This window comes from Carcharodon carcharias, chromosome 6 (genome assembly GCF_017639515.1).
Source record: "Carcharodon carcharias isolate sCarCar2 chromosome 6, sCarCar2.pri, whole genome shotgun sequence".
NCBI classification, from domain to species: Eukaryota; Metazoa; Chordata; class Chondrichthyes; order Lamniformes; family Lamnidae; genus Carcharodon; species Carcharodon carcharias.
The window spans coordinates 192,259,460-192,268,481 of record NC_054472.1 but is presented as its reverse complement, the minus strand read 5'-3'; positions in this window follow the sequence as shown (position 1 = coordinate 192,268,481).

The following is a 9,022-nucleotide window of genomic DNA, read 5'->3' as shown; positions in this document are numbered from 1 at the left end:
GTAGAAGCAATTTTTTTCCCTCCAAATGTTATGGTCAAAGTAGCAATTCTACGCGAACAAGATTAAAAATATCATGCTAATAGCATGGGAGTGTCTGATGCTAATACAAAGGTTCCAAGCACAGGTCAACCTTAACCTGCAAAACAATTCAAAGAAACTCCATACCAGATACTGGGTGTGTTTGTTAACCTGTGGCATAAACACCCAAGATTGCAAACAGATGCCTGCTTAAATATTATTATGAAAAGTTTTAATTAGGTACAAACTTCTTACACTCCCACAACATAAGAAATAGGAGCAGGGGTAGGCCATTCAGCCCTTCAAGCTTGCCCTGCCATTCAATAAGGTCATGGCTGATCTGCCCCAGGCCTCAACTCCTCTTTCGTGCCAGCTCCTCATAGCCCCCAACTCCCCAATATTTCAAAAAGCTATCTATCTCCTCTTTAAATACTTCCAGTGATCTAGCCTCCACAACTCACTGGGGTAGAGAATTCCTGACATTCACCACCCTCTGAAAGAAGAAATTCCTTTGCATTTCAGTTTTAAATGAGTTTTCCCTTATTCTGTAACTATGTCCCCTAGTTCGAGATTCCCCCACTAGTGGAAACATCTTCTCAACATCTACCCTGTCAAGCCCCCTCAGAATCTTGTATGTTTAAATAAGATCACCCCTCATTCTTCTAAGTTCTAATGAATAAAGGCCTAATCTGTTTAGCCATTCTTGATAATTCAACACCTTCATCCCAAGAATCAGCCTAGTGAATCTCTCTTGAACTGCCCAGTGCCAGTATATCCTTTCTTAAATACAGGGACCAAAACAGTACAAGGTACTCCAGGTGCAGCCTCACCAACACCCTGTACAGTTGTAACAAGACTTCCCTATTTTTAAACTCCAACCCTTGAGCAATACAGGCCGAAATTCCATTTGCCTTCTTAATGACTTTCTGCGCCTGCATGCTAACTTTTTGTGTTTCATGCCCAAGAACACCCAGATCCCTCTGTGCTGCAATTGTTTGGAGTCTCTCTCCATTTAAATAATAGTCTGCCTTTTGATTCTTCCTACCAAAGTGCCTGACCTCACACTTTCCTGCATTAAACATCTTGTGGGGAGGTGATGGTGTAGTGGTATTGTTGCTGGACTAATAATCCAGAAAGCCAGGGTAATCCTCCGGAGACCTGGGTTTGAATCCCACCATGGCAGATGGTGTAATTTGAATTTAATTTAAAAAAAAAATCTGGAATTAAAAATCTAATGATAACCATGAAACTATTGTCATAAAAACCTATCTAGTTTACTAATGTCCTTTAGGGAAGGAAATCTGCCGTCCTTACCTGGTCTGGCCTACATGTGACTCCAGATCCACAGCAATGTGGTTGACTCTTAAATGCCTTCTGAACAAGGGTAATTAGGGATGGGCAATAAATGCTGGCCTAGCCAGTGATGCCCACGTCCAATGAATAAAAAACACACTCCATCTGTCAAGTTTTTGCCCACTCACTCAACCTATCTATATCCCCTTGCAGATTCCTTTTGTCCTCATCACAAAATGCCCTCCCACTCTGTATCATCAGCAAATTTGGATACATTACACTCTACCCCCTCCTCCAAGTCATTAATATAGATGATAAATAATTGACTGATCCTTGTGGCACTCCACTAGTTACATCTTTCCAACCTGAAAATGACCCATTAATCCTGATTCTCTGTCTCCTGTGTGTTAACCAATCCTCAATCCATCCTAATACATTTCCCCCAATACCATGAGTTCCTAGCTTGTGCAATAACTTTTTACGTGGCACCTTATTGAATGCCTTCTGGAAATCCAAATACACTACATCTAACGGTTCCCCTTTATCAACTCTGCTTGTGATATCCTCAAAGAACTCCAGCAAATTTGTCAAACATGATTCCCCTTTCACAAAACCATGGTGACTTGGTTTAATTGTGTTAAGCTTTTCTAAATGTCCTGCTATTTCTTCATTATAATGCACTCTAGCATTTTCCCAATGACAGATGTTAGACTGACCGGCCTATAGTTTCCTGCTTTTTGTCTCCCTCCCTTCTTGAACAGGGCATCACATTAGCGGTTTTTCAATCCACTGGGACACTCCCGGAATCCAGTGAGTTCTGGAATATTTTGACCAATGCCTCCATTATCTCTGCAGCCACTTCCTTTAATACCCTTGGATGCAGGCCATCAGGTCCTGATGACTTGTCTGTCTTTAGTCCCATTAATTTGTCAAATACTTTGTCCCTCATGATAGTGAATGTTACAAGATCTTTCCTCCCATTAGCTCCTGGCTTCTCTGATATCCTTGGGATGTTTAAAGTGTCCTTCACCATGAAGACCGATGCAAAATATTGGTTTAAATTATCTGCCATTTCCCTGTTCCCTGTTATCAATTCTCCAGTCGCATCCTCCAAGGGTCCCACGTTCACTTTAGCCACTTTCTTTCTTTCTATATACCTGTAGAAGCTCTTGCTGTTTCTGTTTATATTTCTTGCCAATTTACTTTCATAATCAATTTTCTCCCTCTTAATTAGCTTCTTAGTCATCTGCTGCTGGTTCCTAAAAAAATCCAAATCCTTTGGCCCACCATTAGTTTTCGCTGCTTTGTATTCCTTAGTTTTTGATTGGATGTTCTCCTTGACCCCCTTTATTAACCACAGGTGGTTCATCCTTCTCATCGAGTCCTTCTTTTTGACTGGGATAAATTTTTGCTGAGCGTTATGAAATATCTGTTTAAATGTCTGCCTCTGCTCATCCACTGACCTTCCCCTTAGTCTATTTTCCCAGCCCGCTTTAGACAATTCTTTCTTCATACCTCTGTTATTGCCCTTATTAAAGCTGAGGACACTGGTTTGAGACCAGAGTTGCTCGTCCTCAAACTGAATTTGAAATTTTACTATGTTGTGATCGCTACCCCCTAGAGGATCCTTAACTATGATATCACCTATTAATCTCACCTCATTATACATTACTCGATCTAAAATAGCCTGTTCCCTTAGGTTCTGAAAAGTATTACTCTAAGAAACAATCCCTGATGCACTCAACAAATTCATCTTCCATGTTACCCCACCAATCTGATTTGTCCAGTCAATATACAGATCACCCATGACAATGGTAGTGCCCTTCTTACAAATCTCCATTATTTCCCAATTTATACTTTGTCCTTCAGTGAGGCAACTCTTTGGGGACAACCGTGGCTTCTTCCCCTTGCTATTCCTTATTTCCACCAAACTGATTCCACATCACGATCTATTGCACCTATATCACGACTCTCCACCGCACTGATACCTTCCTTTATTAGCAAAGCTACCCCATCTCCTTTTCCTTTTTGCCTATTTTTCCAGAACGTCAAATACCCTTGAATATTGAGTTCCCAGTCTTGGTATACCTATCAAGTCATATTCATTTATTTCGGTTTATGGCAGTTTGTGCCATCAACTCATCTATCTTGTTACAAATGCTGCGTGCATTCAGATAAAGAGTCTTTGACTTTTTAACCATTGTTGCTCATTCTGGTTCTGATTTCTGCTGCACTCTTTTTTAAAAATTTGCTTTTGGGATGTGGGCATCACTGGCTAAATCAGCATTTATGCCCATCCCTTGAGGGCATTTAAGAGTCAACACATTGCTCTGGGTCTGGAGTGAGTACAGCAGATGTACTTCCCTAAAGAACATTAGTGAACCAGATGGGTTTTTAAACAACCATGGTTTCATGGTCATCATTAGAGTTATAATTCCAGATTTGTATTGAATTCAAATTCTATCTGCTGTGGTGGGATTCAAACCCAGGTCCCCAGAGCATTACCCAGGGTCTCTGGATTACCAATCTAGTGACAATACCACTACGCCACCACCTCCCCATTGCTTATATTCTTCTGCTTATATTTTCTGCCCCTTCCTGTCACATTTTGATTATCGTTTGCCTCTTCACTACCCTGCACCTCTGCTCTCTCGTTTCTTTTTAATTTTTTAAACTTCTCTTCAGTTGAACCTTCCCCCCAACTGATTAGCTTAAAGTCCTACCTATAACCCCAGTTATATGATTTGCCAGGACACTGGTCCCAGCATAGTTCCAATGAAGCTCATCACAATGGAACAGCTCTCTCCTTCCCCAGTACTGGTGCCAGTGCCCCATGAATCAGAACCCACTTCTCCCACACCAATCTTTGAGCCATGCTGGATCACACAGGTGCCCACCAGCCCCCACATAATACAGCTGCAATACATTGCCTGCCCAGCCTTCTCTATTTAATTAATTAATTTGGATGTTAAATATTTTAAAAGTGAATTTCTTAACTGTACTCTTCAGCTGTATTAACATCTCCTGATTTAAACCACTTGGCAAATCAAATGAGACACGGAAGAGATGCCCACCTATCACCTACCTGTTTTCCTTTGATGTCACACTTCAGCTCTGACAGGTGGAAACTGGTCCTCCTCTCACACTCTCCTCTGGGTGCTGCTGACTGCCTGTCACAGGGTCCTCCTCTTGCACTCTCCTCTAGGTGCTGCTGGCTGCCTGTCACAGGGTCCTCCTCTCACACTCTCCTCTAGGTGCTGCTGGCTGCCTGTCACAGGGTCCTCCTCTCGCACTCTCCTCTAGGTGCTGCTGACTGCCTGTCACAGGGTCCTCCTCTCGAGCTCTCTTCTAGGTGCTGCTGACTGCCTGTCACAGGGTCCTCCTCTCGAGCTCTCCTCTAGGTGCTGCTGACTGCCTGTCACAGGGTCCTTCTCTCGCACTCTCCTCTAGGTGCTGCTGACTGCCTGTCACTGGGTCCTCCTGTTGCACTCTCTATCACTGCAGGTGTTCCTCAGCATAGTGTCTTAGACTCAACCACCTTCAGCTGCTTCATTAATGACCTTCCCTCCATCATAAGGTCAAGAAGCGGGGATGTTGGCTAATAATTACACAATGTTCAGCACCATTCGCGACTCCTCAGATACTGAAGCAGTCCATGTGCAGATGCAGCAAGACGTGGGCAACATTCAGGCTTGGGCTGATAAGTGGTAAATAACATTCATGCCACAGAAGGCAATAACTAAGTACAAGAAGAGAGAATCTAACCCCCCCCCTTGAAATGAAATGGTATTACTGTTGCTAAATCCTCCAACATCGATGTGTTAGGGGTTACCATTGACCAGAAACTGAACTGGACTAGCCATGTAAACACAGTGGCTACAAGAGCAGGTCAGAGGCTGGTAATTCTGAGGCAAGTAACTCACCTCCTGACTCCCCAAAGCTCCCCATCTACAAGGCACAAGTCAGGAGTGTGATGGAATACTCTACACTTGCCTGGATGAGTGCAGCCCCAACAACACTCAAGAAGCTCGACACCATCCAAGACAAAACAGCCCTCTTGACTGGCATCCCATCCACCACCTTATACATTCTCTCTCTCTGCCACTGATGCACAGTGGTAGCAGCTATGTACCACCTACAAGATGCACCAGCTGAAAGCACAAGGGCAGCAGATGCTTGGGAACACCACCACCTGCGAGTTTCCAAACTGACCTTGACAACGCAGTCAGTGAGATTGCTCGAGGTGGGAGAATCTTTTCGGGTGGGTGGAGTTCAAGTTCAGCACAAGTGGCCAGCTAAAGGGTCATCCTACTATAAGGTAACTATAAGACCATAAGATGTAGGAGCAGGAGTAGGCCATTCAGCCCATCGAGTCTGCTTCACCATTCATTGAGATCATGGCTGATCTGATAATCCTCAACTCCACTCTCCTGCCTGTTCCCCATAACCCTTGATTCCCTTCCTGGTTAAAATCTGTCTATCTCAGCCTTGAATATACTTAACCACCCTGCCTCTACAGCCCTCTGCGGTAAAGAATTCCACAGATTGACTACCCTCTGAGAGAAGAAGTTCCTCCTCATCTCTATTTTAAATGGGCACCCCCTTACTCTGAGATTATGCCCTCTGGTCCTAGACTCTCCCACAAGGGGAAACAACCTCTCAGCATCTACCCTGTCAAGCCCCCTAAGAATCTTATATGTTGCAATAAGGTCACCTCTCATTCTTCTAAACTCCAATGAGTACAGGCCCAACCTGTTCAACCTTTCCGTTGCCTAGGCAAATGCACTGATGGGGCCAAATCAATGATAGGGAAGTATTCTGGATTTGTAGCTTGAACAAAAAAGGTTGCATCAAACGTCTCTTGGGCTCATTGCAGTATCCATAGACAGGCTCTCATGACAAAATGCATGCCTGAGGGACTGAGGGAAGTGCTGGACCATGCAGTGAAAATAGTGAATTTCATAAAATCACGGCACCAGATTCCAGAATATTTCCGGCACTTTGTGAGGAAATGGGTAGTTTGCACAATTGTCTGCTGTCCTATACTGAAGTTAGATAGCTTTCCCAGGGCAAAATCCTTGCGTGTTTGTTTGAGCTTAGAGCAGAAATTCTAGTCTTTTTCAACAGCCACCCCTTCCACCTCGTGGAAAAATCATGTCTGGCTCCAGGGTCTCGCTTATTTAGCAGACGTTTTCTCGAGGATAAATGAGTTAAGTTTATCTCTCCAAGGCCCCAGTATAACAGCTTTCAATGTGCAAGACCGGGTTGAATCTATGATAACGGAGTTGCAGTTCTGGCAAAGGTGTTTGGAAAACTAGCAAACTGAATGTTTCAGTACTTTTCATGACTTACTGGCAAAAAATGAGCTCTGGTTGGATCAGTGCACTAAAATCAACATAACTACACACCGGAAAGGACTTTGCACAACGTTCAGGGAATATTTTCCAGCTATGTTAGGCAATATTGACTGGATTCGCAACCACTTTCTCATTACAGATATCGAGCACTAGAGGAAAAAGAGCAATCGATTAAAATCTCCTGTGATTGCGAATTGAAAATGAGTTTCAGAAGTCTAACATTATTCAACTTTTGGCAGTGGAAGAAACAGTTACCCTCTGCTGGCAGAAAAAGCTACTGTGGTTTTGCTACCATTTTAAACTTATACTTAGGTGAGAAAGCATTTTCCTTGAATGCACATCTGAAAACCAAATACAGAAGCAGACTCAATGCTGAACCAGACCTGAGACTTTTATCTTTCTGCATTGGTTCCAGATTTCCAAGGGCTGCTGGTCAAAGCAGCCACATCCATCACACCGATTGAAACTTTTAGTTTAACTACAAGTTTAGGTTTAATCAAAGTGATTTGAGTTACGAAAGTGAAACCTTGGAAGAGTGTTGGAGTTTTCATAATGTTATCGAATTAATAATGTAATAAATAATGTAATCATTAATATTGTGCAATAAATTGTCATTAACACAAACAAGTTTTATATTTCCAAGATCACGGCTTTGATAATGTATACTCAGGTAAGGGAGAAAATACCCGGAAACTATTAATTTTCACGAGATTTGGCATTTTCATGAAAGGGATTCAAGGGATCTTAAAGTTTGGGAACCACTGCCCGAAACCATGTGCTGTTATCTTGTGTAGTAACCTTTGATGTGGCACCTTATCAAATGCCTTTTGGAAATCCAAGTACACTACATCTACAGGTTCCCCTTTATCCACCTTGCTTGTTACTTCCTCAAAGAACTCTAATTCATTAGTTAAACACAAATTCCCTTTCACAAATCCATGTTGACTCTGCCTGACCACATTGTGATTTTCTAAGTGTCCTGTTAGGACACCTTCTTAATCATGGATTCTAGCAATTTGCCTATGCCAGATGTTAGGCTAACAGGCCTGTAGTTTCCTGCTTTCTGTCTCCCTCCTTTCTTGAATAAAGGTGTTACATTGCTATTTACCAATATACTGGAACCTTTCCGGAATCGAAGGAATTTTGGAAGATTATCACCAATACATCTACTATCCCTGCAGCCACTTCTATTAAGACCCTAGAATGCAGGCAATCTGGTCCTGAGGACTTGCCAGGCTTTTCCCAGCACCCTTTCCCTAGTGACGGTAATTGTTTTAAATTCCTCTCTCCCATTGACCTCTTGATTTTCAAGTATCTTTGGGAGGCTTTCTAAGGCTTCTACAGTGAAGACAGGCATAAAGGGAGGGATTTTCCATTATGGGACTAAGTGCGATGGCTGGAATGGTGAGAACTCACGCCTGATTCTACACTTGGAAGCTCATTAATTATGCACAAGTGAGTTGGGGCCGAATCACCTATTGAGTCGGGAGCTGATTTATCTGCCCGCTGACAGCTGGCGGGGTGGAAGTTCCGGGCGCCACATTTAAACGCCAGTCCGACACGTACAGCTCACTCTCTCCAGCCCAACTGTCTTCAGGGCACCTGCAGAGATGTCCTCCAGCCACAAGGAGAAGGCCAAAAGCCTCAAGAAGAAGGCAGCACTCTGCTTCACCCACCAGACCCTCTAGGCCTTGATCAGAGCAGTGCGGTCGCATAGGCTTGTCCTGTATTCCAGGGATGGCTCCAGGAAGCATAACAGCCTCATGCCTCCGGCCTGGGAGGCCATCACAGAGCAGGTCAACGTGGCTGGCAAATGAGCCCAAAACACCAACCAGTGCAGGAAGAGGATGAGTGATCTCATCCGCTCCCCCAGAGTAAGTCTTCCTTCAACTCCCTCCAGTATCAAACTCTCATTATGGCATCGTGCACTCAAATGGCTACTCACTTCAGGAATCTCACACAACCATTAGTGGGGATACATATCAACGCTCACTATCTAATGGAGACTTTCACATCACCACCATCCCATCTATCATGTTTGTTAGGAAGTAGAGAGTTTTAAGTAAGTTACATGTTCATATGTGGGTGTAAGAAATGAGTCTTAGCTTTAAAGTTTAAGCTTGATTTGTATTTCTGTGTTAAGAAAGGGAGAATTTGAATTTTAGTTTTACTTTAAAAGATGCCTGCATTTTAGTGAGTTTTGTGACTCTTGAATGCGGAGCTAGAACAAAGTAGGAAAAAACTGTGTTGTTGCCTAACAACAGAGAGAGAGGCCCCACATACACACACAGAGAGAGAAATTGAAAGCAATTTGAGCTCAGCTGGTCAGTGTGCTCTAAGGTTGAAAGGAGTTG